Here is a 19,690-nt window from a genome sequence, read left to right on the forward strand (position 1 = left end):
CGTCGGGCGCTGCCAGGCTGCCCAGAAAAGGGCTGGGGGAGGCGCACAGATGTTTTGGGGTGCGCGTGTCCCGTCCCCCCCTTCCCCCAGCTGCACGGGTCACGGTGCCGATCCGCTTTCGGGGCCTGATTCGGATCCCGGTGCCCGCTGTGTCAAGCCAGAGCGACTCCGCTGAAGACTCGCCCTGCCGTGTACCCGCTGGTGCAAGTGGGAGGAGAACCGAGCCGTGGGCAGCCGTTTGCCAGGCGTGGCTCGGCTCTGCCCCCTTCTCCCCCGGCCTCGGCTGTAGGGCAATTCATAGGCTAACCCACTTTTCAAATTGCCCTGGCTGGGCTGGCTCTGTTTCTCCTGGCGCCTGCTGCAGCACCGAGCGGGTTAACGTAAATCCGGGGTCCTGCAAAGAAAACAAAAGGTGGCTGTCGGCTTAGCACTCAGATGTGGGGCCGAGGGGCAGGGACAGTCCGGGGGCATTGTGCTGGAAAATGCGTTTGGGAGGCGACTCCAACAGATTCCCCCTTTCAGGGCTTAACTCCTTCTGCCCAAGCCTGTGAGTGCAGTAGCCAGCGACCCAGTGCCTGGGGCAGGGGGGCGGGCTGCAGAGGGAGGGAGCCTTACAGCTGGGCAGGCGGGAGGAGCTGGATCCGAGGTGGGCGTTTTAAAAGGGGGGAAAGGCAGAGGGCTGGATCAGCAGCTGGCTGCAAGTACCCCGGGACCTGTCGCCACTGGGGAGCATCAGGGATGGGCAAACCCGGAGACTGGCCGGCTCAAGGGATGTGGGAGAGGGTGAAGGCCTGGTGCTGAAAGTCAGGAGTCCAGAGAGGATCTGCCAAGGGCGGGGAGTCCAGGAGAAAGGGAAGCCAGAGCTGGATGTGTCCCTGCCTGGGAGGAAAAGGAGCTGGTTGTGCATTGCAGAGTAATAATGTGATGGGTGAAAACAGCCCCGGCCTCTTATACAGGTCACTTTCTCCAGCCAGGTGGATTGGCTGTTTTAAAAGCTGCTCTGAGCTGTGGCTTCTTGCAGGAAACAAGCTCAAACTTTGCAGGAAATCATTTGCCATGGATGCCCTTGGAGATTTTCCATTCGGGGCATTGGCTAGGTCACGCTCCCCACACACAGCCAAGAGGTACTGGAGATGGAATGAGTCTGCAGGAGCAGAGGGATGAGTGGTTTGCTTTTGCAGCCACTGTGATTAATAATTTATCCCTCATATCACCACTGAAGCATAGGAATTGCCTTAGCAAAACACAGTTGCTCTGTCTATTCATTGCTTCAGTTCCTATCCTGCCACTCCTATGCTAGAAGAGATTAGTGCTCCATCTAATCGGTATCCTGCTTCCTGCTATACTTAAGGGTCCATTGGAAGTCCCATCTCCTGCCAGATCGCAATAGATCAGTGCTCTGTCTACTCTTCTATCCCTCCTCCAGCTCTCCTGGAGCTTACCAATGGCCTATCTTGTCTGGTAGCCTGGCTCTGATTTGCAGAGAAACGTACAGTCAACTCCGCAACGCTTTGGTGATATATTCCTTCCTGACCCCTGCTGGTGACCGCTTTGTGCCCTGAAGCATGGGTGGTTGATATTTTCAGCTCTGGTAGCGGGCAGGAGTCCCAGCCAGAGATCAGGGCTCAAGTGTGCTAGATGCTGTACAAACACAGAACAAAAAGATGATCCCTGAGCCCCAAAGAGCTTATGAATCTTACTAAACGGCTCACCTCAGCAACATCCGTTCACAGTGAGTTCTGCAAGGGAGTGAGATGTTACATTTAAAAGCTGGAAAGCACGTGCATGTAGCTATCCATATATAGCCACTGAGACCCAGAGAGGCAGAGGTGTCAGGGAAAAGGCAGGGAGAGGTGGAGAACACAGAATGAAGCTCTTTTTCACTCTGCTGGTCAAAAAAAAAAAATTTAAAAAAAATCCCCTACTTTGCTGAATGGTATGGGACCCAGGAATGGTATGGGACCCAGGAAGGATGCAATTAAATCAGGAGGCAATTTTAATCTTCTCCCTGCATTCCTCTGCTTCTGTCAGACCTTTAATGTTCATCTGTTCAATGCAGATTTTTTTTGTTCCTCTCCTGTGTGCGTTTCCCACCCCTTCCCTCTCTTCTTATAATGTTAGTTTTGTCTTATAAGGAGATAAAAGTTCCTTGCCATAAAAAGGTATAAGAAGTCCCCTATAAAAATCTGTTTCACAAATTGTCTTTAATGCAATCTGCTCAGTCGCCCATAACGGATTCAATTCCGGGCTCCTGCAGTCTACCATGCAAATCTCCTTTCCTATCCGTGTGGAGCCATTACCAGGTATCATGTCAGGTTGCAGTGTAGAGCTTCAAAGATGTTAATGGGAATTGGCCGATTCAAAACCACAGGGAGCTGGACAAGAAAGACCCTAACCAGCTGATTTTCAGAGGCTGGGAACACTTGTGGTTAAATTTATGTTTAAGAAGTACTAATGCGCTATCTGTTTATCTGCCATGGAAATTGGTGCCGTTCGAGGCACAGCTGGTCTTGTGGTTGATATGGGTGACTTGGCGCCAGAAGATCTGGTTTCTATTCCCAGTACTGCTGCAGACTTCCTGTGGGAATGTGGGCAATTGCCTTCTCTTAAGTTGGGACAGTAATACTTCTTGAGTTCACAGTGGGGCCTGTGTAGCTTGGTTTGTAAGGTGCTTTGAGATCCACAGATGGGAGGTGCTATAGACATGCTTGATGGCAATTTGCAATTTCAAAGTACTTTGATGATCACTGGCTAAGTCACACCCAAGTTATAGGTTTCAGAGGAACAGCCATGTTAGTCTGTATTCGCAAAAAGAAAAGGAGTACTTGTGGCACCTTAGAGACTAACCAATTTATTTGAGCATGAGCTTTCGTGAGCTACAGCTTACTTCATCACCCAAGTTATAGTGGCCTGGAGGCCCTAGGTCAGATGTGAGACTTCACTGCAATTCAAGGGGAAATTTCCTTTCCAAGGAGATTGCACAGCCTTCAGGAGAATCTGTCATCAGACCATTCACAATGCCCAAGCTGCATATCTTTGTTAGATGCCAAAGGGGACTGGTCCATAGTATGGTCGAAGAGCAGCAAGAATATCATGAAGCATCTGCTAAAAGGCTGACGTTTGCAAACATTGAATTCATTGGTTGGATCCGGGTCAGATTTTTTTCTTCTGTGCACTCCTGCAGCATGACAACAATTGGATCAGACTACAGTATTTTGGGAAGTGAGTGTGTGTGTTTTGTGGCTGTTTTCTCATTAAATATTGCTAGTGCACTGGAACTTACCAACCGAGTTTTGGCCTGGAGTGAATTTATGGGCGTGTGTCAGCATGGGTTGGGTGTTCCAGCTGGAATTGGAGCCAACCCAGCTGACCCGAGTTCAACTTGCCCAGCTACTCTGCGGTTACTGCATGGTGGGAACCACTTTTGACGACTGGTTAGAGCAGGGGGGACCAGGGAGCAGGACTCCAGGGTTTTACTTCCAAACTCTGTCTCTGAGTCTGCGTGACTGTAGGGTGAGCCTCTTTGCTTTCTTTTGCCTCAGTTTCCCTGATCTGGATAATGGGGTTATAATATTCACCAGCCTCACAGGGGTATTAAAATTAATTGGAAACCATTGGCAAACACCATGGGGGCTGCAAAGCAGGATTAGGAAGAGAGGGGGATTACCAAGGGCATGACGGGATGCTCATCTCAGAACAATACAAGGGGCATCGCTAACTAGTGGTTAATAGTGTAAGTGGGCATTGGCAGGGTCCAGCAGCCTTTTTCTTCATGGCTGGCTCTCCCTCAGGCTTGATTGTTCCCACTGGCACCAGCCTAGTTTCCAGGGAAGCACTGGGTAGCTGAGAACGATCCTTTGGGCACCTCTCGCTCCTGAGTCGAGTCACAGCAGGAACCGGGCAAGCCAGCTCCAGTGACTTCCTTCCCACCCCAGATGAGCACGTGACACCTTCAGCGGGCTCCCTTTCACTCTCCTGATGGAGTGAGTGCATAATCAATCAGATGGGCATGGTGTCTAAACCTCAATAGGACCTCAATAGAGAGATGAGATAAGGAGGGAGGAGGATGCTGGGGAGGAGCAGAAGCGACTGCCCCCTCCTCAGTAACATGTCCTTGCTGTAACCAAGGGAAATTCACTCATCGCTAAATGCACTGTGTCATTAACAGGCACAACTTCTGCAGGAGTGCAACCAGCAGCAGACAGGCCTGGGGGAAAGGGGCAGCTATATAGTGATGTGTGCAGAATGGAGCAGAGGGAGAGATGGCCCTCTGGGACACAGAGCAGTAGGAGGAAGGCTGTCCATGGAGCTTTGCAGAGATGAGTTTGCAAGTCCTCAGATGGACGCAGAAGGCCCCTTGACTTTCTTAAGCAAATGGCTGCCATGCACGCTTCCATCTTGCTAAGTTGTTGCCCTTCGGTCAGAGCAGCTCTTCTTTGATTGTGTTGGGCCAATGAAGATTTCTGGCGTTAGCTGCCCCTGCCGTGGCTGTCTCTCCTGCTGTCCTGTGGTGGGAGCCCCCGCATGGGCTTGTCCTGAGTCCCCGCCCTCCACTGGGAATTCCTTTGGCCCTGATCAGGAGAGGATGTTCGGGAGAGATTCCTTAAAGGGTGCCAAGTCCCTGGGGTGATGATATTTGGGCCAGTGCGATGCTCAGATGAGCCAAAGCTGGGAATGAAAGCAGAAGAGGTGGCGGTGGGAATCCTGCAAATACCCACCAATAGCTATCCCGGGCTCATATCCCAAAGTACTTTTAACCAGCCCTGCAGCGGGGACCCCATGGGAGTGGGTGCACACACAGACGAGTGTCTGTGCGTGTATGTGTATTTTCATGCTTGTGTGTATGCACATATGTACGTCTATGCAAGTGTGCGTACAGCTGTATGTGTGTGTGTGCACTTGCATGCCCTGTGGGTGTGGGTGTGTTTGTACAGGGCGTGTGCACTGACATGTCCATATGTCTTTCTGCACAGGCCAGTTGGGTTTGTTGGTATGAAGGGCACAGATGAAATACAGGGAGGGGCAGATGGTTCCTAATCAAATAATGCCGTGAGAACTGTTCTCTTATTCAAATGCGTCAGCTTAGCTCGAGCCAGCTTCCCGGCTCATTGGTGGCTTGGTGCCGGGAGCTAGAAGAGGCGGCGTGCAGTTTGCATCGTCTCCCCCTGTCCCCTCTTAATGTCAGCTGAGAAACAGGTTTTGCTTGGTCACAGAACCACAAATTCAGTCCCTGCTCTCCCAGGGTCTCTCCGGCTGCAGTGAAAGCTCTGTAGCCCAAATTACCTTTTCAAGTGAAAACCCATCAAATTGATAACTATATCCCCCACTCCTCCTTGAGCTGCGTTTAAGCCCAGACCCCTCTCCTGATGTCCCGCTAAGATGCCCATTGACCTGTCCTGGCAAAGGTTTTAGTCTGGGTTAGGATGGGCCCTGCTCACTTTCACATTGCTGCTGGGATGAAGGGAACCCCTCAGCTCTGGAGCAGAAAAGAAACTCCAGCCTTAGGTACCGTAGAGGGAGCAGTGAGGCCCTTCAGTCAGCAGGTGAGAGCGCACAGGGGCTAATCAGACCTCCCTCTGGCCTTCCCCTGCCTCCCCAGTGGGTGAGTGACTCTTCCTGTGTTTTAAGGGCCCGGCTTCCAACCCTCGCAGCCACTAAATGCGCGCTTGTCGCAGACACAAACTGCGTGTGAAGCCGGGAGCGGTGCTTCCACATGCCAAGCCCTGTGGGTACGTACCCTGGCACTGCCCATTTTACGTGCACCGGTCTGCGTTATGGGCGCATGTGCCTGGATCTGGGGCTGCACTGCAGGGGACCGGGGGGTGGGGGGGTGGAGCGCGGCAGTTTAACCCCTATATTTTCTTCACAATTGCTTTTCTCTTCCTCTTCATCTCAGGGGCTGGGACAGCCCGTTGGCACAGACTGGTCCCAGAGGGGTTGCAGCAACTGCTCAGCTCTGCTTTTAAGCAGAGAGCAGTGAGTGACTCGGAGGGTAGGACAGGGGTGTCAACCATCTTTATCTTCTCCCCTCTTTCCCGATGCTCTGCCCTGGCACGGCTGAAGCTCCCTGCTCTCTCTGCACCAAGAGGCAGTGGGCTTTGGAACAGGGGCTCAGCCTCTGCTGTGAATGGGTTGCTTGACACCAGATGAGGCTCTGGCTCACAGTTTCCTACCCTTCCAGATCCCACTGGAAGGGGAAATGTCTGTACCAGGGACACCTCTCCCTTACAAGACGTCCCTTCTGATGCTGGCGCTCAATGAGGTATATATTTCCCTCCCTCCAGACAATATTTGCGGGGACACTTATTATCAGCTAGATCCAGGCAGAGTGCAGACAAGCCTCATCCCACCTCAAGTGCACCCCAATTCTACACTCCAGCAGGGCTTGAAATTCTACTCCTGGGCTCTCCAACTTCGGTCTACCACCCCGACCTATGGTGCCCACTGAGATTCCATCCTCCCCTTCCTTCCACATGCTTGATGCTCCAGGACACAGCTTCAGCAAGGGGGCAGGGGCAATGGTCTTTCTACACCTTGTCCGCTAGGCTCTGCCTCGCTCTCCCGCTCTCGTCCAGACCCTCCCGTTGCTCCTACCCTACACCCTGTGGCTTAGAGTCAGTCCCAGTCTAGGTTGTTTTCAGTGGCTCTTTGAATTCTCGTCAGCCATACGGGTGGGTGGGAGAGATCTAGGGGAGGAGCAATCCACCTGGCAACATTGCCCGCTGAGATAAAGGACCTGGGTCATTTTAAGAAGTAATTCCTGCTCTTGCCATGCCCACGTTGCTTTCCTCCCTCTGATTGGGGCATACACTGCAGGGGACTCTGCTGCAGCGCAGGAGAGGAAATGGCTGGTGACCCCACTCTGCTGTGCTGGGATGTTGCACAAGGAGCTTGAATCACATCATTGCTTTGAAGCAGCAGCGTGTGCCATATAAGCCACCTATCTAGGCAACAGAGGCAACAGTAAGCCTCTGTGTATTGAGGATTGGCTGCATCTCTTCCTCTTTCTCCACCCTGTCTTCCCAGCCCCTCTTTACCTGGGCTTAAGCATGTTATCACAGTTCTCTTTCCTGGCAAGCCAAACCTTTCTTTCTTTCTTTCTTTCTTTCTTTCTTTCTTTCTTTCTTTCTTTCTTTCTTTCTTTCTTTCTTTCTTTCTTCCTTCCTTCCTTCCTTCCTTCCCAGGAGCTCAGCCACTCACCCTCTCACCCATTTGTTAAACACAGGGAGTTGCTCCATGGAGATGGAACTTTTGGGTCCCCTCCCATGGTTGTTAGCTCAGGTGGATGTGGCTTTCTGTAGTTCAGTATGTCTGGTGCATATTTGACCCTCCGGGCCTAGGGAATCTATTGTTCCCCAGTGAGGGCTCCGTTGTCCTTTTCTTTTAGAGCAGGCTGATTGGAGACACATCCTGGAGTGACAGACAGGTCCAGGGATCCTGCGGGTTGTGGCTAGCGTCCAGCGTTTCTTCTCTGGTAACAGGCAACAGAGGTTCCAGATACAATGGGATGTCTGTTTGGGAGGCGAAGGGGCTGGAGCCGAGCGCCATGTGGCCACCCAAATGCATAAACAGCCTTGTTTTCTAATCGAGGCTGAAAACGCAGAGTGCAGATCTCAGCCGCTGAGGGGGGCAAAAGAGAATCTGTGGCTGTGTTGGGCAGATTCAGGCTGGGGCTCCGGTTACTGTCTCAATATTCTGTGTATCAGCTTTGAACCCCTCAGCTTTCCCCATAGGGATGGGGCACTTCTTGAGTCTGGCTCGGCAGTATCTCTGGGTTCAACCTTAATATTCTTTGCAAAATCCACTGGTGAGACCCCATGTGGTTGGTGCTCTCTGGCCTAGATGCCGTTATGATGTGCCATCTATTCACATACCATCCGTTACAAGTCGATGTGGCTCAGGGCATGAGATGCACTAGCCAGAACATCAGTCGGGGGACTCAATGCAGGGCTATAGGGTAGAAGAGACTAATTAGAGGCTGTGGGACTTACGGGTCTAAGCAGAGGCTGACTAGCCCAGGGTATCAGGCATAGAATGTAGGATCCCAGAGATAAGGCGCAGGTTATAGGAGACACATAGGTGAGGGACAGAGGACAGACCCAGGGATGATGAGCCGCAAGATAGGGAGCACTGGCCCGTCTCCGCAGGGCATGGAGAACAAAGGGATACAGGGTAGAGAGTAAAGAAAGGCTATAGAAGGGCACAAGGAATAGTAAGGGGCCAGCAAGCCCTGGGTACAGGGTAAGGGCATGGGGAATGTGGCTATAAGGTTCCGGGTACATAGCAGGGGGAAGAGGCTGGGCATTTTTAACCCTCTCCCCAGCTGTTCTGTGAACAAACATAGGCTTCCCATCTCCAGAGCAGTAAGTCCAGCACCTTTCACCAGCACTGAGCTCCCTGCGAGATAAACAGTGTCAGTGAGGAAAGAAACAAGGGGAGGAATGATCCTAGCTCTGTCCTTGAGCAACAAAAAACAAACCACCCGGCTGCTCCCAGGGCCTGGGACGGGTGAGTTATCGGCTCATTGCGGAGTCATAACTGACCACCAAACCCAAACCTACTGTGTACAAACAGCAACAACAGAGCCATCTCCTGCCCTGAAATTTCACTTCACCCTCCATCGGGGCTAGACACTAAAGATCAGGTTGTTATTCAGGCACCCCAGAGTAAGAATGGCCCCAGGTCTCAGCAGGCTCTCAGGTAGATGCACAGGGTGGATTTTCTGATGTACAAGGGGTGCCAGCCACAGAGGAAGAGTAAGGAATGTATCACAGTCGTGCTTAGAGGCCCTAGCCAAGTTCAGTGCTAGGTGCTGTACGTACACAAAATGAAAAGGGCATCCCCACAGAGCGTATGGCCTAAGGATGCGTTCTCCATATCTCACTTCCCCAGTCTGTATGGCCTTATCCAGGAGAACAGGAGCTCAGCCATTTGACAGGTGAAGATGCTGGGTGGTGCAGCTGGTCTGGAAGAGGATTTAGTCCACTGGCCATTTAACTGCAATGGAAACAACCGAACAAGCTGTTCATTGTCAGGCCAGCGCCCTCTTCTCTGCAGCCACCACAGCAGGATGGGGGCAGGGGAGCTGGTTTGCAGGAGGCAGTGGATGAGATGGAGAAGCTAGGACTTGCCCGCTTGTGGTAAAGATCCCATGACACTTTGCATAGCAGCCTTGGCATACTTGCCAAATGCTAACTCATATCAACTACCACAATCTCTCCTGCAGTGTCCATGGGATACAAGATCCTTCATCACTTCCTCTCCCACAGTGTTTGGTAGCATTGCTGGGGGCTGTTAATCAGCAGATGTGCTCCACCCCAGAGCTGGATGAATTTGAGCTGTGGTGAGACAGCCAATCAGGGTGCTGAGCCTGGTGCTACATGTATGCTCCTCTGTCTGCTGGGAGCTGGGCTGAGACCCACCTCTTCATTATACTCAGTGTGGTCTAGTGAATAGAGCTCCCAACTAGCAGCTCCGAGACCTGGCTTCCATTCTTGGCTCTACCGCTGATTGTGGGCAACTTAATTCTGCTCTGTTTTGCCTCCCACCTTTGTCTGTCTTGCCTATTTTGATTGTAAGCCTCTCAGGGCAGAGACTGTCACGCACTACGGGTATGTACAGCACCTAGCGCAATGGGCCTCAGTTTCATTTGGGCGTTCAGTGCATAGAACTACTAAAAACAATGGTAATATGTAGGCTAGCCACCCACAGTCAGATGTTAACAACTTGCATTTGCCACTGACCCAGACTGGAGTTGAATCAGCGATCTCAGTGAAAGTTCCCTAAACCTGGCCTGAAAAGGTCCCCATTTTCTCACTCCATTCCAGATGGAGGCTGGTAGGAGTGGATTTCATGAGTATAACATTTCCAGACATCTAAATGTAGAAGCTGAAATATCTTTTTCTTTCTTTCTTTCTTTCTTTCTTTCTTTCTTTCTTTCTTTCTTTCTCACTCAGCACAGCAGGAATGTACGATTTTTAAATACAATTTTTGCCTGTGGTATAAATACTGAAATGTGCTTTTCCTTCCCTTCTTTCCTGGAGTTTAAAAATATGGCTAGCCCAGGGAGGTGCATCTTTCAGTGCAATTTATAATAGTTGCTTTCAAGTGATGTGGAAAATAAGCTTCCCTCTGCACCCTCCAGCCTGGCACCATCCACGGATTTATTCCCTTTATTTGTGGGAGCCTAGGAATAATTAGAAGCTGCATCTTGGCCTAAGCAGTCCAATTATTTAAGCTTTGTTTATGGCCAGTCTCCGGAGAGCTGAGTGGTCCAGGGCTGCTGATCCTTCACTTGTCTTGGAAACTCAGGCCTGCGTAACTGCCATTTGGTAACAATCAGCAAATCCTGGGCTCTGTGTCTATCACCTGCCAGGTATCACCCAACCAACGTAAATTGGCTGAGCCTCCTGGAGTCAGTGTTTCAGGACAGGAGATGGAAAAGAACAGGCTGCTGCTTGTGGGCAGGGAGGAAGGAGAATGCTGGAAAGGAGCTCATTAGTCAGCTTAGTGGGGAGCTCGCTGGGGTCGTTTACTCTGTGTTTGTACAGCACCTAGCACAATGGGGCTCTGACCTAATTGAGGCTTGTAGGTGCTATTGTGACATTAATAGTAATAGCGCCATGCATGGGGAAAGCAGCTTCAATGCAGACATGCTCAGAGCTCAGCCTCCTCCCTGACCCGCTGCAGCCCCTTCTCTTCAAGTCCTTGCCTTCCCCCGCCCCAACACTGTCACTGCACCCCAGCTCCACTCTGCAGCATCATTTGCTGGGCCAGCCCTGGGATCCCACCCAGCTTTGTTGCTATAACTCAGTGCCGCACTTTGGAATGTCCTACTGTTCCCAGGGAGGGCAACGTGCCGCTCTGCCAGTGTACAATACTTGATTCCTACCTGCAGCTCACCCTGCTATCGAACTCTGGACTCCTGCACAGCTCTGCCACTGATCCTCAAGCCTGACCCACACTCCTCCCTGCCATGCCAGTCCTAGATTCCTCCGTGACCAACTCTGTTGATGCTCGTCAAGCCTGACCCACAGGCCGCCCCTGCTACGCCAGTCCTAGATTATCCATGCCCAGCTCTGATGGTGCTCGTCAGTTCTGATCACATTCTCAACTACAGTTCCAGTCCTGGGCATACACACCCCGAAGCTCTGTCAATGCACCTCAGTCCTGACTTACATCCCGCCCCGTAATGCCAATCTTCAGGACTTTTCCTGAGCAGAGACCATAGCTGTGCCTGGCGGCGGCACAATCTTGTGATACGGGCAATGTTCTACTGGCACAAAGTTAAGACCAACAAACTCATTTCACTTGTGAGATGGAGCCTGGGGCTTTGGAGGTGAAAGGCTGGTAAAGCTACATTCCCTGGCCCCATAAGGGAAAAAAAAGGAAGGCAAAATCAAATGCACAACTACAAAATGAGGAATAACTGGGTAGGTGGGAGCACTGCTGAAAAGGAGCTGGAGGTTTGCAAGACGTGGGAGGTAATTGTCCCGCTCTGCTTGGCACTGGTGAGATCTCACCTGGAGTACTGTGTCCGATTCCAGGTGCTGCACTGGAGGAAAGATGTGGACAATTTGGAGAGAGTGCAGAGGAGAGCAACAAAAATGGTAAAAGGTTTAGAGAACCTGACTTACGAGGAAAGGTTAAAAAAACTGGGTGTGTTTGGAAAGAAGAAAGAGCGGGGACCTGAGAACAGTCTATAAATATGTGAAGGGCTGCTAGAAAGAGAATGCTGATCAATTCTTCTCCATCTCCACTGAAGGTAGGACAAGAAGTAATGGGCTTAATTGGCAGCAAGGGAGATTTAGGTTAGATATTTGGGAACTGTTGTGCTCTGCAATGGGCTTCGAAGGGATGCCGTGGAACCCTGTCCTTGGAGGCTTTTAAGAACAGGTTGGACACACACCTGTCGGGGATGGTCTATGTTTACTTGGTCCTGCCTCAGTGCCAGAGGCTGGACTTGGTGACCTCTCAAGGTCCCTTCCCGCCCGACATTTGTGTGATTCTGTGATAAGGAAGGATCCATGCGCTCTGGAAGCCGCACCGTTGCCATAGCCTCCGTTCCCGTCACGCTCCGTGGTAAAGAGAGAGCAAGAGAGATTTGATTACATTATGACAAGCAACAGAGAGTTGGAGTGAGAGCTGCAGTCTGCCTGTTGTAATACCAATTAGCAGGGGCAGTGCAACCATAGCCTGACAGCTGCATTGATCCCATTTTTATATGGGAGATCCAATAATACCATACCCAGAGCTCCCTGGAGCGTGGGGCTGAGAACGCGGACAGTTGAGGAGCTGGAGAGCGGAAGAAGAGCTTGTTTATATCTGCAACCCACAGAGGGGGATGCTGCCCTCATGTATGTAGAAGTCACCCTCCCGGTTCAGTTCCCGACCAGGGCATCCTGGTTGAGTTCTGTCCAAACGCCACCCCTGAACTTCGGTGGCATTTGGATCCAGGTCAGAGTTTGTGGCTCAGACCCATCTCCAGCTGTTACTGTAGACAGCCTTTTTGGTGGCTTATGTAAACCTAGTGTGTCAGGCCGCATTTCGTTTTCCATTAGGCCTGCGTACAGGGCTCAAACCACAATTGCGTCCCGTGTTCAGGGCCCAGAGGCCAAGGACAAAAGGGACCATGACGGGGAGAGCTTCCCCTCACACTTGGTGGCAGCCCCCCAGTGGAGGCGTGCAGGCAAGAGACTCTATTGGGAGGTTCGCAAAAAGAAAAGGAGTACTTGTAGCACCTTAGAGACTAACCAATTTATTTGAGCATGAGCTTTCGTGAGCTACAGCTCACTTCATCAGATGTATACCGTGGAAACTGCAGCAGACTTTATATACACACAGAGATCATGAAACAATACCTCCTCCCACCCCACTGTCCTGCTGGTAATAGCTTATCTAAAGTGATCATCAGGTGGGCCATTTCCAGCACAAATCCAGGTTTTCTCACCCTCCACCCCCCCACACAAATTCACTCTCCTGCTGGTGCTAGCCCATCCAAAGTGACAACTCTTTACATAGAATCATAGAATATCAGGGTTGGAAGGGACCCCAGAAGGTCATCTAGTCCAACCCCCTGCTCAAAGCAGGACCAATTCCCAGTTAAATCATCCCAGCCAGGGCTTTGTCATAATCAAGTCGGGCTATTTCCTGCATAAATCCAGGTTTTCTCACATCCCCCGCACCCCCATACACACACAAACTCACTCTCCTGCTGGTAATAGCTCATCTAAACTGACCACTCTCCAAGTTTAAATCCAAGTTAAACCAGGTTGTTTGCACAGATGCTGTCTCAGCCGTACCCGCTCAGTGGCTAAGGAGAGGACTCCAATTTGTAGTTTGCTGTGCTATCGATCTGGGCCCTTTCCCCAGCACTAAATCCACTCTGGAAGTATGAAGCTAAATGCCTTATTTTTAAGTATATTTTTCGTGCTTTTGACATCCAGCTGCTGCCCTCCCTGCAAAATGATTGCCTGGCATCCTAAGCGCTCAATATATTTGCAGCGCCTTCTGCTCCACACCAGCTGGCATCATGCTTGAATCAACTTCTATTCAGAGTGGAAAGCTAGCCTTGTGGTTAAAGCAGTGCCTTCGGATGCAGGAGATTTGGGTTTAATCCCTGCTCTACTTGACTCCCTGTGTGAAATTGGACAAATTACTTACTCTGTCTATGCCTCATCTGGGAATGGGTTGCTGATAAGAATCCTCCCCCTCCCTCTTCTTGTTATAAGCTTGTTGGGGCAGGAACTCTTGCAATGAGTTTGTATGGCACCTAGCACAAGAGGACCTTGATCTCAGTGGGTGCTAGTATAATACAAGTGGGAGGAAATTTGCAAAGCACAGAGACAGGTGTCTCTTTGTGGTACCACAAATAAGCTGCCAAAATAGTTTCTCTTTTGAGACCAGCAAAGATCAGCCAGCTCACTGCAGAGGGAATTTCCAGTTTAGTGCAGGAAGCTGTTTAGTGCAGGTACATTTGCAAATGTTCTCAAACAGAGCAAATATTTCTTTCTGGTCTAACTCTGTTGTCTTTGCTGGGGTTATGCCAGGGATGAACTTGGTCCATTATATTTCTCCTTTGTTTCATTGCAAAGGGTCTGTTGATTTTACACTCAGTTGCTTTGCAGCCAGCTCATTTGTGGTTTAAAATAAATATTTGATGGGAATTTTTAGGGCTGGCGAAAAGTACCAGCCGTTTAGCCAAGGAACAGGCAGCAGCAGGGCCAGCTTCTGCTGCCCACTGACCCTCAACTGGAGAAACCACTTGTAGGGTTGAAGAGGGAGGTCATGTCCCAAGCCCCACTCAGTCCTGGGTCTCTCTGTTGAGAATACCAAGGCAGGAAGGATGGCCTTAGTGGTTAGGTTGCTAGCTGGAGACCTCTGCCACAGACTTCCTGTCAGACCGTGGGCAAGTCACTTAGCCTTTCCCAGCCTCAGTTGCCCATCTGTAAAATGGGGATAATAGCCCTGCCTGACCTCCCAGGAGGGTTCTGAGGGTAAATACATCAAATCTCGTGCGGTGCCCAGCTGGTAATGGGGGCCAGCTCGTTACATAAGGGGAGCAAGTAGCACTGTCGGCGCTTGTCTGAGAACCGTTATGTTCAATGCATATGCAGGCGCTTAGCTGGTAACAACTGTGGTCTCTGCTGCTGTAGGCTGGAATTGAGCTCACAGCCTGGTGGTGGGAGGAAGGGCTTGATATCCCATTGCCAGTGTAGAGCTCCCGGGTCTTTGCAGCCTTCCAGGAGAAGGGAGGATATGCGGAAGCTGTGCTTTGCAAAGCTGGGGTTGGAGCTATTTGCTTTCTGCCAGAGGGAGTCACAAATTATTGTCGGGATGCACGGAAAGGAGATTTGTGTCCTAGCTCCCTGGGAAGCTGGTATTAATACGCTGAGGCTCAGTATTGGAGTAAAGAAGATGCAGCTTTATTGAATGCATCCTGCCTGGCTGGAGGTCTTCACAGAACTGCCTGCTCTCCTTAAATGTCCTGCCTGAGCATGCTGGGTGTCTCCTGGGAAATCTGGGATGGGATTGTTCAGGAGCTGACTCCAAGCTGGTTCTTGTGAAACCCTGGTGTGGAGTAGGAGGGGGAGATTTAAGGTGCATTAAGAAAGGGACTTTTTTGAAGGGCCGTTTCCTTTGCAAACTGGTTTCACAGCATATTAGCCCCTATCCTGGCCTTGCTGAGCTGTTCAGACCTTGCATTCTCCTCTCGTTTCAGCATTCCGTGGGATTAATAAAGACCTGCTGGAGAGTTTCTTATCTTCCAGCTGAATTATGTTTGCAATACAGGGAGCAGAGGCAGCTTTGATCTGGGAGGAGCGATGGAGGGGACAGTTAGCACAGACATGAAAGGAAAAGAGGAACATGAATGGGATAATGAAGGAAGGAGGGAGGGGTTGGGTCAAACTGGGTTAATTTTCTGCATGGGAAGTCTGCACTGCTGCTGTCCAGGCTGTTCCTGTGGTCGGAGGGCATCAGTCTCCAGGGCCGGTCCCTTTCCCCAAGAAGGGAAATTTGCACTGGGGTCACTCCATTGGTGAGTTATGGGGGAAAAGACGCTCGTGCCAGCCTGGCTGTGATCTAGCGCAGTGCGTCTACGTTTGGAGCTTGCCCTACATCCGTGCAAATTTCCCTCATCTAGACAAAGCCCAGGGGACGCTAGGATGTAACTTTATCTTCACAGGGAGCCAGAAGTAGAGTCAACGTTCATTAGCCCGGACGGTCTTGTGGTTAAGGCACTGCAGTGGGATGCAGGAACTCAGCTCTGCTACAAACCCATGCATGCCTTCGGGCCGGATGCTCCAGAGGAGTTAGGCTCCAAATGTCGATTGGTTTGAATAAACATTCGGAGCATTCAGCCCATCATCTCTCTGTCTCTCAGCTCCCCATGTGTAAAATGGCAGAGGCCTTTCCCCACCAGCGGAGGGGTGGTGAAGGCTACGGACTGGGACTCTGGAAGTCTGCTAACAACCTTGTGTTGCTTCGCCATGTGCCAGTGAGGTGTGACAAGTGTGAACCTGCATCATTATGCGAGAGCTTTCCTATTGGTATTGATCTAAGTAGGATCAGGCCCTGTACAAACACTTCCTAAAACAGCTGAGCATAGAGAGAGGCTGGAGAGGTTCAATCCTGCGTAGGTGAGGGAGGTGCAGGCATGGGAAGAGGGCAGTAGGGGAGGTGAGCAGGAGCAGCCCCATCTGGCAAGGGTTTGAATTGAGTTGGATCCGTTTTCCATGGCTCCCCTATTAAGCAGCTGCTCTGGTCGAGGAGGATGCAAGTTGTTAGTTGCTGCAGCCTGAGAGCATCTTGCTTCGTTGCTCTCCTGGCTTCCAGCAGCACGGAGGGAGTTTGGCGAAGCCTGTCTGAGCTGCCTGCAGCAGCCTGGGTCGGGGCGGTGGACGGGAGCAAGCGGAGGAAGGACACATCTGAGCCTGAATCCGACAGGAGGCAGCAGGCCTGTTCTGGACGGATCCTCGCCGGCAGGCTCCAAGGTCAGAGTCTCCCATTCACACAGGGGATGAAATGAATGAACTGTTCACTCCTCAGCCTCCACGCGCCCAGGTGCTGATAACAGAGCTGTCAGAGACCCCGACTGGAAGCCGAGCATAGTGGAAAATGACATGAGACAACCTCCTCCTAGCAAACAAATGAGGGGAGAGGGGGAGGCGGAACTGCTAATAATAACCCATAATCAAAAGCCAGAGGTGGCAATTCTTGGAAGGCTCCTCCTGGACTCCTATGGGGCAAACAGCCCCTGTGGCAAGTGTCATTCATTGTACAGCTCCTGGTTTGCTCCTCCTGAACATGAAGGTCGTTGGCTCCAAGCTGGCTTTCAAATCCCCCTTGACGGGAGCCTGCAGGGAAGAGACGCTGGGACCTGCTTTTGCTGTTCACATGGGGCGTGAAATGGTCCCTTGAGGGCATAATATTTGTGTTCACTGGGCCAGAGATGAGGGAGCAGCTCCAGCGGAAGCGAAAGATGAGAAGATGGAGATGGGTCAAGTCCCATTAGCTCCCAGTCCCCATTCTCGCTGTTGGGCCCTATGGCATCCTGTGCAGTGCTTGCTCCCGATGAGGGTTAAATGCTCCCAGGACTTTGCAAGTGCAGCTGTGTGCTTGGTGCAGAGGAGGAGACTGGCTGTAGAGACTGGCTGCACTCTGGAGATGAGCTGGATGCTGTTGGATGGTGATGATGCAAGAGCCGCTCCAGGGTATGGCTACACTGCTATCAGGAGGTGCGTGTGCAGATATACCTGAGCTAGCTTTGAACTAACTAGATCAAGGCTAGCTTGAGTGACCTCAGCAGCGGAGCAGCAGCTGGATCAAAGCTACCTTGGTACATCTGTACATGCTGCAGCCACGCTTCCTGACAGCAGTGTAGACGTGCCCCTGGAGTTGGCTCTGGAAAGAGATTGTTGCCCCAGTTGTTTTGGAGAAAATGGATTTGCATGTCCAAGGGATCCCCATTGTCCAGGGTTTGAAATTAAGGTGGATAATGAAAAATGAGCATTTTTTTTCTTTCTTTCCTGAAACAATGGCTTTGTGAGGCTCTATAATCAGGGTTGATCGTCTGCATTTATAGTATGGTGCTTTGCATTGCACAGGAGCCTGGGAGGCTTTATCAACTTTAGGAAACTGATTACGTGCTGTAAATATACATGAGCACCACTTTCGTCCACCCCTGAAATGCAGCCATTTCTGGAATGTAACAGCTGTTAACAGCCGCGCAGCCACTGTTTCAAATCCGATTAGGCCCGGATGTGAGGAAGAATCCCATGTCTGACTGACACTGCACTCTCTGAAGGAAATGTGGCAGGGCCTGCAATATCAGTCCCAGCCCTGAATACTTGCTGTGGTTTAAGTGAGTCTCAGAGACTTTTTGCTGCTGCTTCCCCTTCTCTTCTCTGATCCAAAACACTACACCGGGGTCCCCAATGGACAGGATTGCAGCTAATCCATGAGGAGATTAATGACCTGGTTTTCCTCCCCCCTCCGGCCCCCCATCTGCTCTGATGAATCCGAGACAGGCGCCTGTGTCCCCTGCTGACAAGTGGTGATGGCTGCACTGCCGATGTGGGTCTCGAGGATTGCCTGTGGGCTGGGGCTGTCTGGTCCTCAGACCCACGGCATGAGGAAGACCCAGCTGCACTAGCATGCAGTCACCCCAGAAGCTGGAGGGAGTGAGCTTTGGTTCAGGGAGACATGAGAATTGTCTACACATTGAAGGAATTCTTGGCTTGCCCAACACACCTCACCCAGGGCTGGGCAGCTCCCTGCCAGATTAGGGAGATCAGATAAATTCAAGAGCCCTTATTCCCCAGGCAGAGTCCCCACTGGGTTAAGGAGATAGGGAAGTTCACAATAGGGTTGCCAAGCATCTGGTTTTCAGCCAGAACGCCTGGTCAAAAAGGGACCCTTCTGGTGGCTCCAGTCAGCACCGCTGACCGGGCAGTTAAAAGTCTGGTTGGCGGCGCAGCAGGGCTAAAGCAGGCTCCCTGCCTCCTCTGGCTCCACGCGGCTCCTGGAAGTGGCAGCATGTCCCTGCAGCCTCTAGGCGAAGGGGTGGCCAGGGAGGCTCCACGTGCTGCCCCTGCCCCGAGCGCCGGCTCTGTAGCTCCCATTGGCTGGGATCCACAGCCAATGGGAGCTGTGTGGGTAGTGCCAGACCGCCTGGCTGCACCTCTGCCTAGGGGCCGCAGGGACATGCCGCTGCTTCCGGGAGCTTCCTGGGGTAAGCGCTGCCTGGAGCCTGCGTGCCGAACCCTCTCCTGCACCCCAGCCTCCGGCCTCAAGCCCCCTCCCACATCCAAACTCCCTCCCAGAGCCTGCATCCCGCTCCCCTGCCCACACCCCAGCTCCCTGTCCCAGCCCGGAGCTCCCTCCTGTACCCCAAACCCCTCATCCCCGGCCCCACCCCACAGCCCGCATCCCCACTCAGAGCCCTCACCCCCTCCCTTACCCCAACCCTGTGCCCCAGCCCAGAGCCTCTGAACCCCTCGGCCCCACCCCCAGCCCCCTCCTGCACCCCACAGACCTCATCCCCAGCCCCACCCCAGAGCCTGCACCCCCAGCTGGAGCCCTCACCCCCTTCCACACCCCAACCCCTTGCCCCAGCCCTGTGAAAATGAGCCGGGGGGGGCGAGGGAGGGATGAATGGAGTGACCAGGGGTGGAGCCTTGGAGAAGGGGCGGGGCCTCGGGGAAGGGCCAGGGGTGTTCGTTTTCTGCAGTCAGAAAGTTGGCAATCCGAGCTGAAAACCTCCATTCCTCTGAACAGCCAAGGCCTGGTCCATTTGGCGTCCCTGCTCCCAGGGATGCATTGAAGGCCCCACAGCTGTGGGGTGGGCTCCATGGGTATCAATGGGAGTGTAACCACCTGTGGGGCGGGGAAGAGGGGCTCTGCCCATGTCTGTGTGTGTGTGTGTGTGTGTGTGTGTGATGTCAGTGTGTATACAAGTGCGTCTGTCTCTCTGGGTGTCTGTGTTGCTGCCCATGGCTGTGTGTCTGTGTGCACACGGAGGTGTCTCTGGGTGTGTGAGCCTGTGTGTCCAGGAGCGTCTCCGCGTCTGTGTGGGCCCCTTTCCAGTTGGCTCGTGCGTCTGTCTCTCTCCCCTGTTTTTGTGCCCTGCTCGCCGTCAGACCCTTTGGGCCTTCCCCAGAGCCCCGGGGTCACGCTACATCTATTGAGT

The 19,690-nt window shown here is 52.1% G+C and overlaps 1 protein-coding gene across 4 annotated transcripts in view; it reads left to right on the forward strand.

The window, feature by feature from the left end:
• NECTIN1 (nectin cell adhesion molecule 1) overlaps positions 1-19,690 on the forward strand; it is a 156,622-nt gene that overhangs the window by 1,494 nt on the left and 135,438 nt on the right. The gene's annotated exons all lie outside the window — the stretch shown is intronic.

Source organism: Caretta caretta, chromosome 22, assembly GCF_965140235.1.
Source record: "Caretta caretta isolate rCarCar2 chromosome 22, rCarCar1.hap1, whole genome shotgun sequence".
In the NCBI taxonomy this organism is placed as follows: Eukaryota; Metazoa; Chordata; order Testudines; family Cheloniidae; genus Caretta; species Caretta caretta.